General features: G+C 35.9%; 1 protein-coding gene and 1 long non-coding RNA gene across 4 annotated transcripts in view; both read right to left on the reverse strand.

Moving 5' to 3' along the window:
* Plcb1 (phospholipase C beta 1) overlaps positions 1 to 24,669 on the reverse strand; it is a 616,577-nt gene that overhangs the window by 530,619 nt on the left and 61,289 nt on the right. The window lies entirely within an intron of this gene.
* Positions 349 to 22,930, reverse strand: LOC125353268. The gene is made up of 3 exons (XR_007211300.1): positions 22,918 to 22,930; positions 10,404 to 10,409; positions 349 to 1,851 (listed from the first exon to the last, which is right to left on the reverse strand). It is a non-coding gene; the product is annotated as an uncharacterized LOC125353268 (long non-coding RNA).

The raw sequence follows: 24,669 nt of genomic DNA on the forward strand, positions 1-24,669 counted from the left end.
TTGTCTGACCCTTTCTGAGTTTCCCCTTCCCCTCTCCAAATCAGCTAACTTACATACAAGACAACGGGTACAGAAATAAAAAACAGTGACAAAAGAGAAAAATAATAGAAATGAAAAACAAATAAACAAATAAAAAACGATGTAATAAAAAAACCTCTTGTTTCCATTTCTTGGACTTCATTTCAATAAGCATCATTTTACATAATCATATGCACATAGCTATTGAGCCCTTGTGATCCTCTTTCTCCTAAGACTATCCTCCTTTATTCTCACCTTGTGAATATTTAGAATCCTGCTTATTTTATCATGTCCAAATGTAATTTTTTTGTCTTTTGCTATCCATTGGGTTGACTTGTAGATTTGTAGGCACATTCTAATTATTACAAATGAGGGAAGCAATGTGACCTATGTTTCTTTGAGTCTGTCTTACTTGGCTTAATATAATTTTTTCCAAGTCTTTCCAATTTCTTATATACTGATCAACATCTTCTTTAATCAGCCATCCCCTTTCAGTATTTCCCTGTTTCCTGGTTATTTCTACTCTATACAGGAACAGGGTGAGTTTTTCCTAAAGAAATTAAAATCCTTCAATCAATGAGACTACTCAGTCCACAGTCCTTCCATTCCTTCTCAGACACTAACATTTTGCTTTCACATGACTTGTATTCTTCCTCATTTACTCAGTGGACTCCACTACCTCCAAGAAAATCTACTTCTATCCACCATTATGTTCACTGGCACAGCCTCAGTTCTCATAGTCTTAGTTTGGCTACACCACTTAGTACAAAGACTTCCTGAGATGTTTCATTACACAATTTTTCCTGGGTTTGTATATCCTCTTTTTACTAATCAAACTCTTCCCCTTTCACCTTGCATAAGTATTTTTGTTTGCTTGTATTTGTTCGATGGTGCTGGAGTTTGATCTCAGGGTCATGTGTGTTTGCGTGCTAGGCAGGTGCTCAACCACTTGAGTCATGTCTCCAGCCTTCACATCTTATACATGTCAATGTGAGATCTTGTATTAGCAAAAAGGAAGTAGTTACAGAAACTATCAGCTGCTAGATAAACTTGTTCCCTTTAATAAAGCTTAAGTGTACTCTAAAGTTGTTCCTTGTTTCTTCCTAGGTTCACCAGAAAAAACATAAATGGAGCCAAAAAGAATTGCCAAGTTATGTCCCATGTTCTTAAGGTAGCCTAGGCTAAATTTTGCTGATTATAATACTACATTCTCCTCCCAGAAGTGTTCCCACCCTTTGACTTTTTCAACATACAAATTATGTATGGAAAAACAACCCAAACATACCACGTTAATGAATGTGGTGATGAGCCCTTTGTTTTGTTGACTAAGGGTGGCTGCTGCATTGAGAATTACTCCCAGTGTGATCCTTACTTGCTACAAGTAATAAACTTCACTTTTTTTTCTTTCATCTACTGCTTATTCATATTCAAGCTGCACTGACTGAGAAATGGACCCCTTGCCTTTTATTGTGATTGTAGTTCGCTTGGCTAGGTCTGATTGGGCTCATCTGCCAGGTACCACCTACCATGAAAGAAGAAGCAGCATTCTTAATGCAGTTTGTGTGAACGATTTTCCCTGGAGTAGAGCTCCAGTAGAGTTATACAAGGGTCTCTGAACCCACGTGAGCTTCACGTACTGCTAGAAATCAGCAGACTTTCTCTTCCGCTGTCACTTTTGGCTAGCTGATTCCATCACTGTCATCCCCAACTGGCAATTTTGATTCAAAGGCCAATTGCATATTTCCAAATGATTACTGGATATTTCCATCTGGATAACATGCCAGCTCCTCAAGTTGTTTTACTGAAAATCGCAGTATTACCTGACCCATTTTACTAGTAAGTTTCTTTTTTTTTTTTTTTTCTTTTTTCTTTATTTCTTTCTTTATTTTTTTGGCCAGTCCTGGGCCTTGGACTCAGGGCCTGAGCACTGTCCCTGGCTTCTTCCCGCTCAAGGCTAGCACTCTGCCACTTGAGCCACAGCGCCACTTCTGGCCGTTTTCTGTATATGTGGTGCTGGGGAATAGAACCTAGAGCCTCGTGTATCCGAGGCAGGCACTCTTGCCACTAGGCTATATCCCCAGCCCACTAGTAAGTTTCTTGAGAGTACAAATTATGTGGCATCACAGTGCTAACTCCTACATGGGCACCATTGGTACACAGCTCACATGGAAGAGACATTTTTGAGACTTTGAGTCTTTCATTTTCTCTTGGGAGAATAATTGTAAACCCTCCAAGACATTGTAGTGAATTAAAATGTGTCCGTCTTTCAAATGTTCTTTTCAACCTGTTGTCAGGTTTCGTTTTAAGTTGGTATTTATTGCTTTTACAAATAAAATGATATTTTTTGTAGATGTATAGCAGCTGAAACTGGGATCTGATTTATGTATTTTAACTAGTTTAATCCCATGGTAATTACCTGATTATACTGGTGGGTTCTATTTGTATCTGCATCAGAGTCAACCAAAGACCATCTCAGCCACAATGGAGAAACCAGTGAATAAATATTCCTCCTTCAAACATTAAATTAGTAGCTCTAATCACTCCATTTCTGTCTTCAGATTTTAGAATACAGAACATATCTTATAAAAAAAGTGTGATTTTAGCATGATAAATGATTAAAATAATGTATGTTCATTTTAGAAAATATTGTAAGTGTAAATTGATTACAAATGAGAAAATTAAAATCATCCATATTCCAAGAGCCAGAGAAAAACCACAATTTGGTACTTATCCATATAGTTTTTAGGTATTTTATCTTGTTTAAAATGACAAATCTCACTGTTCATTTTCCTTAGTAGTCTGAAAATTCTCCTTCACAATACAGCATGCACATTTCTATTAATTATTTAATTAAACAATATCATTTTAATGCCAGGAAGCTTCCCCTATAGATATATGCCATACATTAATGATATTAAAAATATTGTATTTACCAATTATTTTACAATTTGTTATACTGTCAGTCAGTGCCAAAACAAGTTGCTTATGAATATCAACCACATTCAGGATAATTTCCTTAGAAGAAGATATTAAAAGCAGAATTGATGATTCAATGGCTTGAGGACTTTCTGTGTTTAATAAGCTTGGCCAAGGCTGAAAAGATGAATTAAGTGGAGTTCTCTGCAAAATAACATAGAATATTTATCCTCAATGCTATCCAACACCAGATCACATAGCTTTTGAAAATAAGGAAAATTTCATGAGAAAAATATCATAATAACCTGTACTTCTATGGCTAAAATCCAATTCAATAATTTTCTTTCTTTTGTTTGTATCTTCCTTTTCTTGCCAACCACCCATTTATAATTTTTACCCATTTTTTCCTGTTTTTCATATGCTTAATTTTTGAAGTTTGCTACAGGATAAGAGTGAGAAGCTTTTAAATGTTACCTATTTTGCAAAACATATTCTTAATTTGTTTTACATTGCCTTTATATTTTGTGCTGTCAACTATATCTTTGAATTTGGTAAACTTACTGAATAGCTATGTAATCAGTCTGATTTACTATTTGCATTATGTACTGGTTTTTAACTGAAGCTACCTGAACTAGTTACTAGTTACGTACAGACTTTCTCTTCTATTTTATCTATGTGGAAGTACCCATGTCAGTGAAATGACCATTTATTTTTATTTTGGTTGCCATAATTTTCTCACAATACTTCTCAAGTAGTTTCTTAAAAAAATTCAATTCATCAGGAAGGGGAAAAGTGGGAGAAAAATAAGGGAGGAGGTAACAAGTTTGAGAAGAAATGTACTCACTGCCTTATTTATGAAACTGTAACCCCTCGGTACATTACTTTGACAATAAATTAATTAATTAAGCACACACACATACACACACACAATTTGAAATCAACTTGAATCATTTCCCAAGTTGAAAAATAACTTCCTAACTTTACCTGAATGTGCATTATGTTAATTTACAAAGAATTTGCACCTTTGAAACATTATTCTGTACAGTAATATGACATTTTATATGAAATATTTTTCATTGGCTTAAAAATGTCTGAGACATTTTGAAATATGTCAATCCTATCTTCTTAATTTTTTTCAAAATGTAGATATTTTATATTTGGGGTTTAAATTTCAAAAGTTTGTTTTTTCTTGCTTACCATAGGGAAACTTCCTGTTTTCTTGTTTTGTAGATTATATTTAACTGTACACATTTGTAGGGAAAAGTACGGTAATTTGATACATGGATAAATTTGAGGTCAAATCAAAATTCTTGTTACATAATGTAATTTTGAAATAATCTCATTAAATACTTTTTTAGGATTTTAGGGGTCTCATATACTTAGGGTAGAGAATCATGGTATGTGTAAATTACAAAGTGTTTTTCCTATTATTTATACTGCTCACCTTCATTTTATTCATCAGTTTTCAGTACTGGGAATGACAGTGAATAACCTTGGCCCCCCCATTTATTAGGAATGAATTTCCTACAATGATCATGTTGAATGTTGATTGTTGCTTTAGACCATTTTCCAATATTCCTCATTTAGAAGATCTTTTCTAAATTATTAGAAGTAGAACTTTATCACACTTCTTTTTGACACTATGACAGAAGATTTTTCTTTTATCTCTTAAGATAATAGCTCTGTGAATGTTTTCTAATATTAAAATCCTCCACATTTCCAGATCAATCTCCACTGTGTTGTATTTTTATTATATTGCTAGATTTTGTCTACAGACACCTTCAGTCTTAATCACCTTACAGAACAATTCTGAAGCAAGTTTTAGAAATAGAATATATTCCATGAATTTCTGGGGGAAAAAACAGATATTGTACTTTCATCCTATTTAAATTCCACGTATTTCTATGTGGAACAAAGGTACATGCATTCAGATATAAGATTTCTAAGAAAATCACAGAGCTGTATTCAGAAATACCTGATAAATACTACCTTAACCCCTAAAAACATTACATAAGTTTCTCTGAACAAAATGAGGCTTCTTGATTACCTTTCAGGGAAAATGACACTTTCAAATGATTATCTCAAAATTACTGCTCATCAGGCACATTCAATTACTTGATTTTGGAGACCCCTCCCCACCCCAATCAATTTCTCACAAAAAGACAAACGAATTCTAACCATAGCATAAACAAACAGGCATTAAGCCAGCCTGTATTATGTTCTGGATGATATTTGGTTAAAAAAAGAAAGATATTCACTCACATTGTCTCTTGGGACACTGATAATCAGCCAAGAGGTCTATTTTTAGTGAAATACTGTTTTTAACCTAGTAATCTCGACTTTAAAACAATATATCAACTGTTGCTAGATCTACAGCGTCAAAACAAAGACAATGAACGAAAAAAAACCTGAATATTCAAACAAAGAGCTTCATCCTTCCATGATGACTCAGATGTGTGTATCTTTGAACAGGCATTGCATTTTGAGAATTATTTCCGGCTTTGGGAATGGTATTTTGTAGACATTGTACAGTTGACTTTTAATGTGGTAATGTATTAAGAAGGCAGAAGTTCAAAAAGGATAAAGTGTTACATTCCAATAGTGGCTGGAAATTTCAAGCAAGAATAAACAAGGCTGAATTTTAAGTTCATGTACATGGAAAAAACAGTAACAAACAATTCTGACACAAACACACATTTATGTAACACATTTCCCTATTTAATCATTACTAATATTTATTGTTAATTACTATTATTTTTACCTCTCTGAATATTTCCATATTATTCCACAAAACTCAACACTATATAACTAATAGTTTGGCAAACTGTCTCCTTACCTTCTAAAGCTGGAAGCTCACACACACCCTTTATCACACAGGCCCTTTAAACCACAGTGTGCTAAGCCCACACCTACCATTTTGTAAACTGATTGAATACATCTCTTTTCTACTCTACAACCAAATGCACAGTTACTTGGTCACTTAGCATGTCACATCCAAGGTATAGGCCCTGTAGACATCTACACATTATAATCACATTTTTAATAATGACCCAACACTGAATACTAGCAGAGTAGTCATAGTAGTAGATTAGAAAATGTTGGATATTCATACAGTGGAGTATTATATAGCACTGTGAATTAGTTACATCTGACAATGTGGATGAAGCTTACAAACACCATGTTGAGTGAGGACACCCAAACACATTCAAAAGAGTGCATGCTGTGTGAGTGCACTGGCATAAGGTACACAAATGGTGTGAAAGTTAGGAGATTATCCATGAATTGAAAAGGATGTACTTGGAGGGCCTGTGATGTCAGTGCTCTCTGAGGGGATGAAAATGTTTTGTTTCTTAACCTGAGCTGTCACAGTTCTACATGATAGATTCTCTGTGTGTGTGTGTGTGTGTGTGTGTGTGTGCATGCGCACGTGTGTGTGTGTGTGTGTGTGTGTGTGTGTGTGTATTACTGGAGTTTAAACTCAGGTTCTCATACTTGTTAGCCAAAAGCCACATGAGCCATGTCTCCAGTCCTTTTTACTTTAATTAATTTACAGATAAGGTCTCCAATTTTGCTTAAACTACATCTAGACAGAAATGCTCTTACTACATTCTTCTATGTGTGTACTTTAGGTATTTTCTTATATACTGATTTTTGTGGGGTTGTATGGATGAAACACTATACCTAATTTATTTGTTACAAATGGGGGATTGATAACTTTTTCTTCTGAGTGTCTTGGAATTGTGATCATCTGGGTCTCTGCCTCCTGGGTAGCTGGCATGGTAGGTGTGGACCACCAGGCCTAGGGCTTCTAGGGTTCTACTTGGTTTCTCTACTTACACTAATCTTTTATACTTTAATTAAGCTAGGTAACCATCTCATAATTGCTATCGTGTAGGAAGCAGCATGTTGCAAACCTTAAGACTTCAGAATTAATAGTCACTATCTTACAACTCTGCATTTAATTCTCTGTGAAAGATGGAGCTGCACAATTCCATGCTCACTCAGAATGTGAATGATGGCAGGGATAAATTACATTACAGAGCCTGAAATGCACAATTTACAAAATCCTATGCTGAGAAGTTGGTGAAAAGCTGACCAATTTGGCAATTCTGTCTCATGTTAGATAATTAGAGGGGTTATAGTGCAATGATTGGACACACATTAGTATGTGTGAGGGTCTGGGTTCAATTCCCAGCATCACAGGAATATAAAACAGCAAATAACATGATAAAGCGAACATTTCAGGAAAGCTTTCATCTTCAATTCACCCTCATCCAGTTTAGAAGGCTGATGATTTTGCCCATCCATCTACTGTGAATTTGCCAACCTCTCTGGGTACTCTAGGAGAAACAGCTACTGATATTTCTACTGTTAGTCCATTCTAAGGTTCCTCTCTTAGATAGAGGGTTAACTTGGGAAATTCAAATTATCTAACGACTCTACAAAACTGCTGAGTGAAAGAAGGATGAAACTAAAGAAGGAATGGAAAAAAGAAGGAAAGAAAATAATCTGTGGATGACAGAGTTTCCAATCCACTCTTCAGTCAGAATAACTGCACACATTAACTTGCTAAATGCTATCAATTCTAAGTGTCTCATCGTCCTTCAGGACTCTCCTTACAAAGTTTACAGCTTTATTGCAAAGCTTATAAATTTAAAGTAATAGTTCTCGATCATGGTTGGTTTTCATCTCCCAGGAGACATGTGACAACGTATATAAGTATTCTTGATAGTCAGGACTGACAACTTGCTGAAATCCAATAGGCAGAGGTCAGAGACACCTTGCTCTCTTTTACTTTACTCCCTCAACAAAGAATTATTTGGTCTCAAATGTCAAATTCTGGAGCTTAAAAATGCTGATATAAAAGGAGAGAATAAATCAGTAACAAAAATGTATTAAACATCTAGAAAATAAAAGGAATGGCGTAAGTGGTGCATACATGTATTGTAGTGTGTATGTGTTCATATTCTATTGTGTGTGTTCTCTATTTCTGCACTGCTGAACATGATAGCCCCTAGCTACATGTGATAATTGTGTACCTGAAATGTGCATAGAGGGACTAAAGAAATTGTTTTTAATTTACTTAAATATCTATATGTGTCTATTACTTGCCATTTGGACAGGGATTATCTAGAAAGTTCTACAATGATCAGGAGAATATCCTGGTCAGACATAGATTTAGAGGGCTGGGAATGTGGCCTATTGGTAGAGTGCTTACCTCACATACATAAAGCCCTGGGTTCAATTCCTCAGCATCACATATATAGAAAAAGCCAGAAGTGGCACATGGTTCAAGTGGTAGAGTGCTAGTCTTGAGCAAAAAGAAGCCAGGGATAGTGCTTAGCCTCTGAGTTCAAGCCCCAGGACAGGTTTAAAAAAAAAGAAAAAAAAATAGATTTAGAGTGCTATAGAAACATCCCAGAGTAAAAATCTCAGTTTAAAGTACTTATAGATCACCTAGGAAACTTAATAAAATGCAGATTCTGTTTCAATAGGTTAGGTGTAAAAGTCTACATTTCTAACAAAAGCCTACTGGTCCATGGGTTACACGCTGAGTAGCAAGAAACTACTAAAGCCCTGCACAATAGAACTTTCTGTGATGACGGAGATATTCTATATATGTAAAGTCCAATATAGTAACCACTCACCCAATGTCCACGGGGCATCTGAAATGTGGCTAATGCACTAAGGAATCCACTTTTTAATTAATTTATAAGTAATTGAAACTTACATTTAAAAGGTCCATATACCTACTTCCTACACTCTGAGAATGATGAAATATAAGAATCATTTTTAAAGAACTTTGATTTTGCATGTCTTTTTTCATTTAATTTTTCTAAGAATATATTTGTAATATGTTTCATAATATTATTGAACTCTAATGGATATAGAAAAACACTGGTCTTTTGCACTAGAAGAAGCACTGGCCCAGAAAACAACTGTAGGGGTGGGGATGCCAAAAAGACATTCTACTAATCTCTAGGGATGTAAAGGACTCAAGAAAAGTTCAGCTTTGAGAAGAATTAAAGGAGTGTAATTTGTGAAGTTTGATGACTATGTGTGTTGGGAGAAGGTTGATCTGTGCTGATGTTAAAACCCAACATTCATTTTTTTGAAGAATAAATTCATGTCAACTATCATCTGCTTGATATTTTTTATTTATTTATACTCATGTGTTCACATCCTTATGTGTTATGTATTTTAGTTGATTATTTGTAAACTTATTTATTTTACCAGTACCAGGGCTTAAACCTGGGCCTTGTGCTATTGCTTGGCTATTTTGCTCATGGCTGGTGCTTAACCACTTCTGCCACATCTTCAGTCCTCATCTGTTAATATTTAAGTTCCCAAGTTTGCTCATGAGAAGTAAAACAGACTTACATCTGTTCAACACCCCAGAATGCATTTAATTAGAATCACGACTCTTATATATCATCAGTTATCATTAAATGCCTATTTTATATAAGATCTGGAATCTCTCTAAGCTCCTCTTTACACTGCTTAATCATTTCTTTGAGCAGATGCCCCACACCCCCAATATCTTGTTATCAAGTTCCTTGAATGTGGATTCTTGAAAGCATTAAAGTCACAATGACCACCTTTTACTTTCATTCCTTAATGTTTGGTATATATTCCAGTGAGGTCCTATCATTTCCACTTTTTAACACACAGTTCTCCATTTTCCTTCTGAATTGTTGAATCTTGTGTAATTAAATGATATTCTTTTAAAAAAGATTTAAGTAGTTGTACAAAAAAGTTGCCATTTAACAAAAGTTTATGAATACAATACACCTTGATCAAAGTCACCCTTCTCAATATTCTTGTAATATACTAGTTACACTGACAACCTGTGATCAATCCACCCTTAAAAAGAGATGATATATTTAACTTATTGGAAGTGATACCGTGGCTCTGAGGAAATAACCCAATCATAAAAAGAGCTAGTCTGCTGGGACTCAGCTCCACATCTACCTAGTTCAGAAGCCTATAGGACTAATTCCATTTTACCAAAGTGATTTCCAAAACAAGCATCCAACAAATGTGCAAATTAAGTTACATGTTTATTTTACATTAAGCAGACTGTTTTGTTTAAATTTGGGCTTCTGTTTTTTTTTAAATCAAAATAGCTCAAACTGAAAACAAATTGAAGCTGTAAGCAAAGACTTACTTGAAAAAAAAATCCTTTAAACTCACATGTGCCAAAACTTGTTATAATTCACCAAATGATCCTATCCTCTTTGAATTTTCTAGAGCATAATCATCATTCTTCAAGCAAAGGCTTCAGGGCTCAGGCTATGCTAACTTTTCAGTTGCATGTGAAGTACTTTCTCTTATTCACAATAGACTGGAAAAGTCCATTTCAAACCTATTACCATGATGTTTCTCTCTAAAGAACTGAGTCACTGTGAAGAATGTATGTTCTTTCTGAATCCTACAAGTATTTTGCTGGATGTTTACATATCCAGCACACAATCCTTTCCCATGGAATTTAACCAAGTTTTTATGCCCTGGGAAATGAAGAGACCTGGACATATTTCAACAAAAGCAAATGTGTGCAGTAAAATAAATTTAATGCTCAATTGCCAAATTTGAAATGCTGGTAGATATTCTGATCAATAGTAAACCACCAGTTTTATACTTTCAAGAAGAAAGAGAGAGAGAGAGAGAGAGAGAGAGAGAGAGAGGAAGAAGGAGGAGAGGGAGGGGGAGGGGGAGGTGAGGAAGGAGAACAGAGAGGAAGGAAGGAAGGAAGGAAGGAGGAAGGAAGGGAGGGAGGGAGGGAGGGAGGGAGGGAGGGAGGGAGGGAGGGAGGGAGGGAGGGAGAATAAAAACATTTAAAGTCTTTTTGGGGACTCCTGCAAGCCTTTAGGCTTGATTGTTCAGTTTGGATTCTTCCAAGTGACTAGCTTCCATAGTATTTGGCAATACACTGGTAAAAATGAGTCTTTAAGTCTTCCATAGGATAGAGAGATCTTAGTCTGTTCCAAACAGAGTTGTGAGGCATTGTAAAGGTTCAGAGAAGGCCTGGGTTTGGGAATTTATTGTGGAAAACTCCTTAGCACTATACCGTCATTTATGCAATAGAAATGGAACCAAGGCCTCATATAGGACAGAGATAGGAAATATTAGTGGCTTTAAAAACAGTCTTTAAAAAGGGCCACAGCATAGTTCCAGTGATTATAGTGCTTGCATACCATGCACAAGGCTGTTGATATTCTGAGAAGTTAGGCCTACTCCACATCCTACCTGCAAACTCCAAGGGATCACAGCTTATGTGAAATTCATCCATTGCTTTGAAAATTAAATGAGATAACATACATAGATTAAATAGTTGTGCACCAACAGGTTTGGAAAGTGTTAGCCTTCTAAAGGTTATTTATTATTATTACTATAAACTGGGTATATGGAAACATCTTTGGTGCAATTCCAAGTAGTTCTACTTTGCAAGACTATAAGTTAGGAACGTTACCATTTTTGATTCAGGACTCTAGAGCCCCTCATTACAGATTATCCGAGTTTGCCTTTATCAGGATAATAACTGTAACATTGGTCAATGAGCTTCCCTAAGTTAGCTTCAGCTCACAGTAGAAGTCTTTGTCTGTTTAAGTAACTGAAGCTTTTTGTCAGTTGTCTGTAATAATGCAAAGGTATAAATATGAGCTTGAAAAAGCTCTTGATCCTGTACTTTCCTTATAAACTTTGTATGCATTTGAAAATAAAAGGCAAGATTTTAAGTGTCAATTACCATGAGAAAGCTCCAGACTGGCTCTTTGCCAGTGTGTAATTGAAAGATGAATCTGTTAGACTGACTTCACACACTACTTCTGCCCTCTGAGTTCAGGTTAGGTTTTGTTGCTGTCACTTGATGACTGATACTTCATTAGCATTAAAAATCAAATAGCAAGCAAGGGCACCTACGGTGGCTCACATCTATAATCCTAGCTACTCAGGAGGTTGAGATCTGAGGATCGTGGTTGCAAGAGAGTCTATGAGACCCTCATCTAGAATTAAATCACAGGGGGAAAAAAAGCCAGAAGTGGTGCTTTGGCAAAAGTGACTAGCCTTGGGCAAAAAGAGTTCAGAGTCAGGGGTCAGGCTCAGAGTTCAAGTCACAGGACAGGAAAAAAGAAATCAAATACCAACTTAAAATCCATTAATAAAAATAGATATTATGAGAAACATGGAAAGAAGTTCAAGGCCAAAGGTAAAATTCACAAAACTTTCCTTATTTGCACAGACCTGAAAATTCCATATGATATAGGCTTCTGGACTTTATCATAATTTTCAAACATTTTCTTGTATAGTTTTTAAATTGGAACAAAAAGTTCAAAACATGGGGACATTTAGCAGTATTTTAAATTAATTAATTTATTTGTTTTCAAAGTGATGTTCAGAGGGGTTAGTCTCATATGTAAGGCAATGGGTACATTTCTTCTCAAACTTGTTACCTCCTTCCTAATTTTTCTCTCACCTTCCCTCCTCCCCCATTGTCCCTCCCCAAGAGTTGTACAGATGTGTACAGCATATCGTTTTTTAAGTATTGTTGCTGCATTGGTTTGCCTTTTACCCTTTGTCTCTCCATTTTTGATGTTCCCCTTCCTTTCCCCATTTCCCATAAATATATACAATGACCAAGGTACCAAAAAGCAGGGTTTTTATTATTATTACTTTTCCACTAGCTTATTATGAAAGTTTTGGAAATAGAGTTAATGTTGTTTATGTAAAAATAATACTGCATCATGTAGAAACCATTTTTCCTGGTTTGTTCCATATGAGAAGTCCGCTAATTATAGCTACTTGCACTCAGAACCCCACAAGACAGAGGCACGGTTTTCTTTAAATGGTAATATGTGCTTTCAAGAAATTAAGAGGAAATCCATCTTTTTAATGGAAGGTTACTGATACGCTTACTCCTTCTGATGCTTCTCATTTAGTCCTGTGATTCCTTTTTGCATACACCTTTAGTTTTTTTCTATTATCACATACAATTGCTGAAGAAAATTTTTTCTTCATTTTACTCTATCTGAATTATCCTTGTTTTACCTTCATTTCCAAATAACTTTTTCTGGATATACAATTCTGAGGTGATATATTTCTTTCCTTCCAACTACCTGAAGATACTTTGTCTGTTTCTTGCTCTCATAATCAGTCATTATTCAAATTCATTATTCATAGGCAGGTAAGCTATTTTTTGTAGTTCCTTTAAGGATTGTTCTCATGTTTAGTTTTCAGCATTTATGTTGTGATATATGTGTGTGTGTATATATATATATCCTACTTTGGTTTTGCTGATCCTCCTCAATATATAAATTCAGTTCTTTGAGTTTGGAAAAAAATTTGTGCATTTTTTGAAATATTTCTGTTTTTGTCTCTGTCTCTGTCTCTGTCTCCAACCTTCCTTTCTCTTATTCTAGGATTCCAAATATACATATACTATGACTTTATATTGATCCTCTTTAGATTATTTCAATCATTTTATATGGTATATTTAATGCTGCAATCAGGTGCAAATAATTCTCTTTTCTTCAGCAGTGTTTATGAATTAAGTTGAATTTCATAGACTCTTTCCCGGTTCCATCTATCTATCTATCTATCTATCTATCTATCTATCTTCAATCTATCCATCTATCTATCTACCTACCTATATCTATAACTTGTAAGTTAGAGGTTCAATTATTGATAACTATTCAATTACAGTTTAGCTCTTATCTATTCCTCTAATGACTCCATTGTTATACACAGGACCAAAGAATGAAACACTCTTGTGTTGCGACGTGAGGTTTTCTCTGAACATGTGTGAATTAAGTGCATTGATTTGGACATAAATTCAAGCTGCTGGTTTAGGTGTGGTAAAGGCTCTCCGTCAGACAAACATTAACCTCTACCTGCCTTATAAAGGTTTCGAGGGAAGGGTCAATAACAAAATTCCATAACCAAGAGCTTGGCAAAGCAAGACTACACTATATCTCTCAGGAAATATTCTGTCCATTTAGCAATTGCATTTCCTTCAGAGAGCAGTCAATAGAAAACTTTTTTAAATTATAAGGTTGAGGTACAGAGGAGTTGCAATTATGTAAGTAAGGTTATGAGCATTTTTTTATTTTTAAATTGTCTTTACATAGTTGTACAAATGAGTGTCAATTCAAAATGTCAGTTTATGTGTACTAAGGATGCAATAAATTGGATGAGTTTCTTTATGCATGAAAATAAGTATTTTATATATATATTTATTATCAAACTGAATTACAGAGAGGTTACAGTGTCATACATTAGGCATTGGATACATTTCTTGTACTGTTTGTTACCCCATCCCTCATTTACCCCTCCCCCCATGAGCATTTTTTTTTTTTTTTTTGCCAGTCCTGGGCCTTGGACTCAGGGCCTGAGCATTGTCCCTGGCTTCTTTTTGCTCAAGGCTAGCAAGCACTCTGCCTCTTGAACCACAGTGCCACTTCTGGCGGTTTTCTGTATATGTGATGCTGGGGAATTGAACCCAGGGCTTCATGTATATGAGGCAAGCACTCTTGCCACTAGGCCACATCCCCAGCCACATGAGTATATATATATATATTGAACAGTGTTACTCCCTCATTTTCTCTCCCTTTGCGCCCCCCCCCCCCCCAGTTCTGTAGTGAGTAGCATTGTTGCATTGGGTCACTGTTTGTTCCACCATTTCTGTGATCCTCCTTCCCTTCTGCAAATCAGGTAAACTTATGTATAAGACAAAAGGTAGAAAAATTAAAAAAACAACAAAACAGTGATGATAGGGCATACACCAAAATGGGGAAAAAAATGAAAGTAAAGAGAAATAACTACAAATAGCAAGGCCCCTATGGCTCATGCCTTAAATTCTAGTTACTAGGGAGGCTAATGGACAACACCAGGCTCTGAATTCAAGCACAGCACTGGCACAAAAATAGCAAAGAAAGGGGAAGGCAAGAGGAATGGTGGGAAGAAGGGTGAGCAAATATACTCATTATATTCAATGTACATTACATAAAAAATGAACTACGTAACTTGAGGGTAGGGATGGAAGAGGAAAGATGGAAGAGAATGGAGGAAGGATGGCATTGACCAAGAAGTACTGTGCTCTAAACCTGACATGGAATTGTAACCCTTTGTGTAATTACTTAATAATGACAATAAACATTTTTCTTCCTTTTCTCTTTTTTTTTTTTCCAGTCCTAGGGCTTGGGACTCAGAGCCTGGGCATTATCCCTGGCTTCCTTTTCCTCAGGGCTAGCACTCTACCACTTGAGCCACACTTCCAGCCTTTTCTGTGTATATGGTGCTGAGGAATTGAACCCAGGGCTTCATGTATGTGAGGCAAGCACTCTCCCACTAAGCCACATTCCCAGCCCCAACAATAAATTTAAAAAAATTAAAATAAAATAAAAACCTATTGTTTCTATTTGTTGGTGTTCCTTTTGATAATCTTCATTTTAAATGCTCATATGCAATTGAGCTATTGTGGTCCTCTCTTTTGACTATGCAAGCTTCTCACCTTTGATTGAAATTGTCTCCAGCTCTTTGCTCTGAGTAACAGCCTTTCTGCCCCATATCAGTATTTGTAATAAAACAAAATCTAATGATATTATCTTTAAAGCCAACATAATGCTCTCACTGCAACATAAAGACATGTAAGGAAGCTGAATGATTCCAATAGCACATGTATCTCCGTACATTAGTGCTTGGCCATAGTTTCTCCAGAAGAAATGACAAAGTCTTCTGATGTGTGCACATTAAAGGAAACCATAGTGAATGTCACATTGAATTGACAGAGGGAACACAAACCAAGCCTGATAATGCAGCAGTGATATTCCAAAATGCTAACCCACCTTGGTGACCTCCTGAACAAAACAAAGTACAACTATCTCTCAATGCATGAGACAATTGTAGTCCCAAAATTCCAGTGTGTAAAATAGAAACAACTAACTCAATACAACTCTGAAAAACCTTACTATACCGATGATGGAATAAGATGCAGCTTTAGATTATTTTAAGTGGTTTTGTTTGCCTGTATTACTGTCTGCTGAGAAATCTAACTCTTGTGTAGGAATGTGATCTCCACAGTCAGTGGATAACCACAACATCCACGAAACTCTAAAGACTCTACTACTCTACTCAAAAGCATTGCACTGCATCCTACCCACGATGCACTCATTGCATGCTGTCTCTTTCCTATTACATTCTAGACTTCGCCTCTCTAGTTGCTTATTTTATCTATCAGTACTTGAGTATTTACTATGTACCAAGATTTTATATAAATATTTAAAAATTTCTTAAAATAATTCTGTCAAATAGGTGTTGTCATTTTTCTTCCCAGTTTACATAAGAAGAAGCTACAAGATGAAAGAACTTTTCCAAAGCCACACAGCTGGTAAGTGGCAGAAACTGGAATGTGAGGTCAAGTAGTCTAGCTCCAGATGAACATTCTAAATGCTTCATGCTTTTAATGTGCATAGATACATGGGCCTCCATCTCTTGCTCAGGCACTAGGACAAATATCCAATCTCTTCTACTAGATTATTTCCAGTTCCACCATTCTCTCTACCTGTATACATTTGTCTCTCCTTCTATCCTTCAGAAGAGGGGAGTGTTCATCACATCTGGATTTTTCCTTAACTCAGTCCTTTCCTTTCGCCTTTAGTTTCTTCCCTATCAACACATCACTGGATCTTTCCTTTAATTCTATCATCTCCAGAGATTCTCCACTTGGCTTCTTCTTGTGCAGTCTTGGCAACACTTATTCAGCCACTATTCTAGTACCCTAATAACTGATGAAGTTTTTAGTCAAATTTGTCACACATTATTGGTTTTCACATCAAAGTTGCAGCCGGAGATGAATATGGGATGAGTTCTGGGAATTAATGTCATCTACAGATGACATTAGTCAACTAAAAGCTTATTATAGTTCAGGGGAAGTGAAGAAAGGCTTCCAGGTATAGCTACTGACCTTCAAATAAACTGAAATCACACAGAGAAGGGACAAACTGCGCACGGGAACACACATTTGGAGACTGTCTCTGGGCAAGCAAGAGGACAGGGGCTCTCACTAGATGTGCCATGTTGGGAATTTTCCTGACATGGAAAATTGGTTGTTATTATATGTTTGTTTAGTCAGAGATCTGAAAATGCCATACATAACAGATGTAGTGCTCTAAGAACTTGGGTTTCAACCAGCCAGTGTAGATGGCAAATATATCTTTATGTTCATGTATAATAAAAAAAATAACCCCAAAGTTGCTTTTAGGCTATACCTATTTTGTGTAGTTCTGCAATTTATTGTTAAAAATAGGAGCATTTGTGTGGTCTTTTCTTTGATATCTTGGAAAATCGAGACCTTCTACTTCCCAGGAAACTACCTTTAGCTGAATAAATGGCATGAATCATGGCCAGATAATTTTTTTGTTTTTACTTAAAATTGTATTGTCAAATTGAATTTATCACTGAACATTTGTTTCTATTTAGAAGTCTCTCTCAGATGGTATCAAAACAAAACTTGACAAACTTTCTTAGCTCTTTGAAAGAGGATTTCAGAATCCCAGCAAAGCTCCAGATTTAGCTTCCTTTCCAGCCTCAGGAATGACTCCTACAGCCTAGTGCTCAGCCTGAGATACACCATGATTTTCCATCTGCATTCATGCTCTCAACTTTCTCTCCCACCTAAAATGTTGTACTCAATTGTTTTGCTAAATCCATCCCTTGTCTGTGATGGGCATCTATTTACCAAGTGTGGTGGGTATTTGTCATTTTATTACAAAGGCTCTCTGAGGAAAAAGCATACAGTTTACATAAACTTTGCCAAGCACTCCCAAATATGGCAGTTGTTCAACTGTGAGAGCCTTCCAGTTTTCCTGAACTTATGTCCCCATGTCCTATAATCATGTAAAATGTCAAAAGGATCTTAAAATATCAGCTAATTTTAACGAACTCCTCAAAATCATATAAATAGCCTTTATAAATGAAAAGAAGCAGATTCTCTCACTTATTCATGGTATGTACACTTTTAAAAATTAAACATATGTTATATATGTAAATACATGCACATATATATGTATATATGTATATACATATACATACATATACAAATAAAATTTAAAATATGACAGATTGTCTAAAATTTTGCCTCATCGGAGCATCTTTCAACATACTTTAGGCAGTTTTTTTAGGGTTACCTACTTGTTTAACTTTGGGATAGAAGCACAGGACACTTAGTCTATATAAACAAACCAATGCCAACAGTCACTCAAGTTCATCAAGTTCAAATCAAAACATCTCAGTGTTCACAATCGAGCCTTAGTTTCAAACGAGATGTCCACTGTGCATGAATTCCAAGCAAACAGCATAGTTTCTGGGAGTTGTAGTCCAAGGAAGCAAGGGCAGTGAACTCTGAGCTATTTGAAGAGAGAAGCGGGGGGAAAAAAGCAACTCTGACCTTTACCACCTTAAGAAAACACACTATGACTCCAGACTGGCGCAAATCCAAAGGTATTCTATGTCTAAGCAAGAAACAAATAGCAATGGTGCACACTAAATATCTGTACTTCCAAGTAGTGCACAAATTTACCTCAAGTTTATTTTTTTCTGTTTGCTAAAGTGTTCAGATTTTCATAACTTTACAAACTTTACAAGTCAATTTTAAAGTTGAAGAAATTATATATCCATGTGGGTGCCAGGGATTGGCTTTTATTTATAGTATAGAAAGTGGGAGAAGAAAGACCTGATGGGAGCTTTCAAGAAGTGAAGAGATTAAAAAAAAATATTCTAAGTGTCCTCATATTCACAAAGCAAACACAGAACTTCTGCATTGCCTAGCTATATAAATCAAATCTTAAAACACTACTGTGGGGGCTAGGAATGTGGCCTAGTGGTAGAGTGCTTGCCTAGCATGCATGAAGCCCTGGGTTCAATTCCTTAGTACTGCATAAACAGAAAAAGAAGTGGCACTGTGGCTCAAGAGGTAGAGCACTAGCCTCGAGCAAAAGAAGCTCAGGGACAATGCCCAGGCCCGGATTTCAAGCCCCAGGGCTGACAAAAAAACAAAACCAAACAAACAAAAAATACTACTGGAAAACTGGAAAAGAAAGTAGTATATAAAAGAATAAGATAGAAGGAAAGATATTCCAGTAATAATGACAGCACCATGTCCCAATTTAGCTTGGCTTTTCCTAACTGACCCCTCAGACATCATTACCTTTGTAAGGAAGTACAAACAAGCCCCTAAATACTTGGGGTTCAGGCTTGTATTCTTTCTTTTTGAAAGGTAAACATGTAAAGTTTAATAGCACATACCACCCAAACCACCATCTTTAACCTCATGACTGCTTATTAAGCAGCTCCAAGTCCATATCAGACTGTTACCATCACACGAAAAAGGAAGGAGGCAACATTTGTCTTTGACATAAAAGACAGGAGACCTCAAGAAGAGGAAAGCAAGGCCAAAATGTAGGAAAACATTACTAGTACTCTTTTAATAAATAAAGATACACACTGATGGAAACTTCAGCATCTACTGTACCCCTTCCTAAGATATCTTTCCCAAACCTGAAACCTTAATGACTGCTCTTCAGTCAGCCACCTTTGCTTAATTTTTTTTCTCCCTTAACTGCCCCATCGGGATGTTTCAAGCACATTGACATGTCCCTGGTTTTGGTCAAATAGTTAAGGATTAAATTGTATAGAAACTGTTAGCCAGTGATGCTAAATTGGACTGAGACTCTCTGCTCTGTAGGAGAAAGACTTTATTAATACTTCCTTGCCAAATGCCAGAAAACAACTTCATTGTTGAAAAGAAGCATGTCCAAACGTATTATGAACACTCTGTTTACATGGGTAATTGGTAGAAAATAAGCAAGATCACGGCTTTATAAAATGTAAATGCTCTTTTTATTCTTCATTCTAATTTTTCAATAAAAACCCACTCAAGAAACTTTCCTCAGACAGACACAGGTGCACACATATGCACTCACATACCCCATCATTATCAGCATCCTCATTTCTACTTTTGCTAAATACTTTACTAGCTTCCTATTGCACTGTAGATACAATCAGATCTGGCTAACAAAGCACGTTATTTTCACCCCTGTCTTGGCTATACTAGTGAGCAAATTTTACCTTGTAATTGTGGGGTCAGCTTCATAAACTTACTTTAACAATTCAGTCTTGCTTTTGTACCTCCTGCTACAGAGCCGTATGTAGTGTGTTCAACCTCTGCTGATTTCAGAGCTCCTCTTCCAAGCCCAATTACTCCTCCCTTAATTCACCTGTAAGAGGCAACTAGTGGCAATAGTAATTGGCAGGAAAGTTACAGAAGAAAAGTGTTTAGGGCAAACAGAGTAAGTTTATTTGAAAAAATTAATGGAAAGCCTTGAAAGAACGTGGTTCTCCACAGAGTGAAGCCTTGAGGAGTTCAATGGAGACCTATTGGAGGAAGCTTCTATAGGATAATGTTCCTCCCATATTTCTTCCACTGGGCTTTGGCCACTAATAGCTTAATGGCTTGTGCACTATTTCAGTACTTTGGTTGAATGTCTGGAAACCCAAAGCATTGTGGGAAGTAGAAGCCTGGAAGCGGGTATTCACAATAGGATAGAAAGAAGCATTTTGATTAGGAGCTCCAGGCACTATGGGAACAAGAAGCATCATCATGGAACCATGTTATCAGCCAAGTGTTAGGTGCCACACTTTTTATCCCTATCTAACTAAGAGTTCCTTTCTATCTCCCTCCCTTCTTCCTTCCCTCCCCCATCTCTTTCTTTGGCTCTCTTTTATTTTCTCTTTTATGTTCTCTTTCTCCTCTTTGTCTTCTCTCTCCCCTGTCTCTATTCTCTCTCCCTTCCCCTGTGGCTCTTCTCTCTCTTCCATACCCTCAAAGTCTGCACCTCGGGCTGCCTCTGTAGTCACTGAACTCATCTTGGCTCACATTTTTTTTTACATTAATGGTGAAAACATCTATCACTAACCCACCAAACCTTAAGCTATGAGATAGTGTTTTTATTTGCCTCTAGTACATTACCAGGAAAAAATACCTTGCATGAATTAATAAATCCATAAAATATGTTTATCATCATCTAGAGATCCCAGCAGAAAATATGTATGTGACCTCAAAGGTGCCTGGGGATGCTTTCATTAAGTGCGTGTTCACAAGAACATTTCTTTGGAAGTATCTCCATTTGGAGTGCAAGTGAAACTTCAAAGTGCTCTGAATGTCCTCAGGAATCAACGAACAGATCTTTTGACTAAGGTTTGAAATTGTAGATGTGAATTTCATTTAGAACCAAAAGTATATGAACATTTTTGATATTGTGTTTGAAAGAACTAAATAAAAATTAATATCATGCATAAAAATAAGTTGTTCTTCTGGAATTAATGTATTGAATTGCTTATTGCTTACTGATGCTGAAGAAATGCAATCTTTCTTAAAAATAAAACAGAACAAAATTCATGCTGAACATACCTTTATTTTTGATGGAAAAAAACATAGAAAACAGGCCCATCAATCACCAGAAGTAAAGTAAAATATAAATATAATTGTGTACACACAGATGTGCCAAGAATAACCTGTGCCTGTGTGTGACAGTATGAAGGCTGCTGATAACAGAGTAAAACCACTAAAAAGGATTCAGATATCAATTAATACTCAACACAATGCTAGTTATGTTTCAGTGACTTGCAGTTGCTAATAAGGGAATTAAAATTCTTATAATATGAAAAGTATATTAATAGCTTAATGAAGATTGACCCAGAAAGCAGATTTTTATTTTAACACAGGACAGAATGATAGCTAATGAACTGCGTTTAATGACTTATTTTAAGAAAAGTGATAGATTTCACAAATTGTTCCAATCCTAACTCACAGAAGATTTGTGATACATTCCACAGGAAATGAAAGGAACACACATTCTACTCTAAAATGCAAAGCTAAGAAGAACATAAAAAAATCTCAACCATCAAACACAATAAAGCTAATATTTCCTAAGCATATTTGTTTGTTAATGCCCATAATTCTGAACTCTTCCATTTCTTGAAAGTTATTTTAAGTGAAACCATACCTCTACAGTTTCATATAAGTGCACATAGTCCACAGCTATGGTGGACAGACTTACACTTTTTTAATGATGTTTCAGAAGTGCTATGTGTTCAAGCCTCAGAAGTGCTATGCATTCAGAAGAAACTATGCTTCAGAGTCTGAATTTTGATCCTTTTCTGGGCTAATAATATGTGGTTTGATCCTCCCTCTATGCCGGATCAGAGAGAAAAGCTAAGCTAGGATGCACAAAGGTTAGGAGTATTGAATGCATTTTCGGCTTATGATATTTTTAACTTAAAATGGATTTATGGGAATCTAATCTCATCCTAAGTCAAGAAGTGCCTGGACCATTATGCGTAAAGAACTCAACAGTACAAATTGAGTAAAATTTAGAAATGCTCAACACCAGCATTTTTCTCCTAGGAGTCAACGGACTTCTACATATAAATCATGTAGAATGGCATTATTTAAATTTTGAGATAATCATGAAGATGAACATTTTCCATGACAAACTTGGACACAGAATAGCTTTAAGGGAAGGTTAGCACAGGTTTTAATGATCAACCTGAAATGTGTCTAATAGTGCAAGGTGCTTTCTTTGCTCTCACTAGTGCCCTTCTCAGCTTTGCAGAGCAAAGCCATGCCTCTTCTTCCAACAAATATGATGCTAAGAAGGTGACTGGCTCAGAAAGTGAAATATTTCAGGGCACCAGAAGGTTATAGTAAGTTTCCTTCACCTAAGGCACCATAATCTTGTAGTGGTTTTTCGGGGTTTCTTTCATCATACATATGTTTAGAGTTCTACATATTGCAGAATGAAGCAGTGAGAGGGCTAACAATTTCCATGCAAAAAACATGCCTCTTTCATCCTCTGCAAATACATGTCTCCATCCACAGGGAGGGTAGGAGGACAAGTAGACGTGAGCTGGAAGACCACAGCAGAGCATTACTTCACAAAGCCAGGACCACAAAGCAGAATTGTTGTCCCTTTTCTATCTCACAGGCAAAGTTCAGAAATGAGATGGGGATTATGTCATCATTAACATGACTAAATGAATCTGAAAAATGATAGACATTTTCTGATCATTAGGCTGGTATTCTGATTTTATTATATCTAGAATATGTCCCATTAATTGAATGAATTGAGAGTCATCAAAAACTTTCAACAACCCAAATGCCACTTCTATAATTTAAAAACACAGACACAAAATTCTGTTTAAGAGAATAAAAAATAACCTCTTAAGACAATATAATAACTCAGTAAAATTATCATCAAAATACATACTTCTCTTCTTCTCTTAAATTACATTTCACATGTGCCCATTGTTTGAAGACAATAAGTGGCTTCTCTGAGAACAAATTCTACATTTGCCAGGAAGAGTGGCTCCTAACTTTCACTTACAATAGGAAAGTCATTTAGTTGGTTTGTTCTATTGTTGACATACATTAAACACATTCTGTAACCTCTCAGTGCTTATTCTGGAAGAAAGGGAAAATAGTCTTTTTTGTTCAGCCCTCAAATTTAATTAAAAAAGCAGCTAGAGTTCTTATGGTCAGGACTGCCATCCCTTGAAGTCCATAGTTATTCTTCAGTGTTATGTGTAGCACTATAAATCATTCTCTCTAAAGAGAGCTGCCAGCCAAACATTTTTTTAGAAACAAACACATTCATACTATCTTGACTATCTGATCAGAATCTTCCTCGTGAGAGTGAAGAGCAAAACTTTAGCATTATTCTGAACAAAGATTGCTTCTCTGCTTGACTGTATTTAATTATTGAATCAACAGCTTTACTTAAATTGACCAATAAAATAGCTATTCTGTACATTGCCTTCTCTTAGGGAGTACTTTCATTTTTGTTGTTACTAAACTTTGAATTATCTCAGGAAGGGAAAAAAGTTGCTTTAGTGTTCACTTGATAACTTGTTTTACAAACTTTCTCACATCTGCATGTACATCAAAAAATAATAACTGTTTGAAGCAAGAGGCATACTGTTATATTCTAATAACACATCTCATAGGATCTTTGAAATAGATATGACACTAAATGTAGTGCTAAGTTTTATTATACTCTTGTGTATTTAGTGTGATCATGCCTGCTAGACCCTTCAATTATCTTGGGGAAAAATGCATTGCATAAACAAGATAGAGAATAACATTTCCTTCCCGGGAGTAATATCCTGGTGGTGGAATGAACCAAGCATTTCTATGGTTTGTTGACATATAGAAAAATGACCACCACCTCCCTTCCTTTTTCATTGCTAGCTCTTCCCAAAGCTTTGGTCCATTATCTCCATTTAAAAAGAAAATCAGTCAGATGTTCACAGTGTCTAATTTTAGCTTTACTACAGAATTACAAAATAAGTTAAAGGAAAGCTTTCTGCATTCACATGAGGTTTTTTTTTTTCTTTTTGCTATGGAGGGTGGGTGCCAGAATCCAATAATCTGTTTACATCTATAGAACAAGTCTCTGGGACCCTGGAATAGATGTCTCCAACAAGGACAAGGTAACAAACAGTACAAGAAATGTATCCAATGCCTAACGTATGAAACTGTAACCTCTCTGTACATCAGTTTGATAATAAAAAATTTAAAAAAAAGAAATGCAAATCAAAAAAAAAGAAAAGAAATCATTGATTGTTCGCTCCAAATACTTGCTTAATATCTACTCTTATAGAATTCTGGCAATATGAAGTAAAAGA

The sequence above is a fragment of the Perognathus longimembris genome, chromosome 6 (assembly GCF_023159225.1).
Source record: "Perognathus longimembris pacificus isolate PPM17 chromosome 6, ASM2315922v1, whole genome shotgun sequence".
Taxonomy (NCBI): Eukaryota; Metazoa; Chordata; class Mammalia; order Rodentia; family Heteromyidae; genus Perognathus; species Perognathus longimembris.